This window comes from Pteropus vampyrus, unplaced genomic scaffold (genome assembly GCF_000151845.1).
Source record: "Pteropus vampyrus isolate Shadow unplaced genomic scaffold, Pvam_2.0 Scaffold318, whole genome shotgun sequence".
Lineage (NCBI taxonomy): Eukaryota > Metazoa > Chordata > Mammalia > Chiroptera > Pteropodidae > Pteropus > Pteropus vampyrus.
The window spans coordinates 2,145,245-2,146,740 of record NW_011889099.1 but is presented as its reverse complement, the minus strand read 5'-3'; positions in this window follow the sequence as shown (position 1 = coordinate 2,146,740).

Genomic DNA, 1,496 nt, shown 5'->3' with positions numbered 1-1,496 from the left:
CAACTAGTACATAGAAAAAAATACAGGGAGGCAGCAAAAATAGAGAGACAAAGACACATATCTCAAATGAAAGAAGACAATTAAGCTCCAGAAAAAGAACTAAATAAAATGGAGATGAGCAATTTACCAGATGCACAGTTCAAAAACACTGATTTTAAGGATGCTCAATAAACTTAGGGAGAGAGTAGATGAATTCATTGAAAACTTTAACAAAGAAATAAAAATAGAGATGGAAACTTTAAAAACAGTCAGAAGTGAATACAATAACTGAAATGAAGAATACATTAGAGGGAATCAACAGTAGATTAGATAAAGTAGAGGAATGAATTAATGATTTAGAAAATAACATAGCAGAAAACACCTAATCAGAACAACAACAAGAAAAAAGAATCCAAAAGAATGAGGATAGTTTAAGGCGCCTCTGGGACAACATCGAGCACACAATATTTGCATCATACAGGTACCAGAAGGAGAAGAGAGAGCAAGGAATTGAAAATTGATTTCAAGCAATAATGACAAAAAATTTCCTTAACCTAGTGAAGGAAATAGACATACAAGCACAGGAAGTGCAGAGAGTTCCAAACAAGATCAATCTAATGAAGCCCACACCAAAACACATCATAATTAAAATGCAAAACTTTAAAGACAAAAAGAGAATCTTAAAAGTAGCAAACGAAAAGCGGTTAGTTATCTACAAGGGATCTCCCACAATTGTCAGCCGATTTCTTAACAGAAACTTTTCAGGCCAGAAGAATTTGGCCCAAAATATTTAAATTGATGAAAAGCAAGGACCTACAACTAAAATTACTCTACCCAGCAAAGCTATCATTTAGAATCAAAGGACAGATAAAGAGTTTCCCAGACAAGAAAAAAGCTAAAGGAGTTCATCATCACAAGCCAGTATATCTATCAACAAGTACTTCAAATGAAAAATAATTAAATGCTCCAAACAAAAGATAGGGTGGCTGAATGGATAAGAAACTAAGATACCTACATATGTTGCCTTCAAGAGACTCCAGATTAAAAGACACACACAGACTAAAAGTAAAGGGATGGGAAAAGATATTTCATGATGTATGTAGAGGGTATTGTGCTAGTGAAGTAAGTCAGATAGAGAAAGACAAATGCCATATAATTTCATACACAATTTTAATCTAAAGAACAAAACAAACAAACAAACAAACAAACAGAAAAAACTCATAGATACAGAGAATATTTTGAGGATTACCAGATGGGAGGGAGTTTGGTGGAATAGGTGAAAAAAAGTGGAAGGAATTAAGAAATACAAAATAGCAGTTACAAAATAGTCATGGAGATATAAAGTATAGCATAAAGAATATAGTCGATGATAGAATAACTATATATGGTGTCAGATGGGTACCAGATGTATTTGGGTGATCGTTTCGTGAATTATATAGATGTCTAATCACTATGTTGTATACCTGAAGCTAATATAATATTGTATGCCAACTATAATTGAAAAATTAAAAAATATA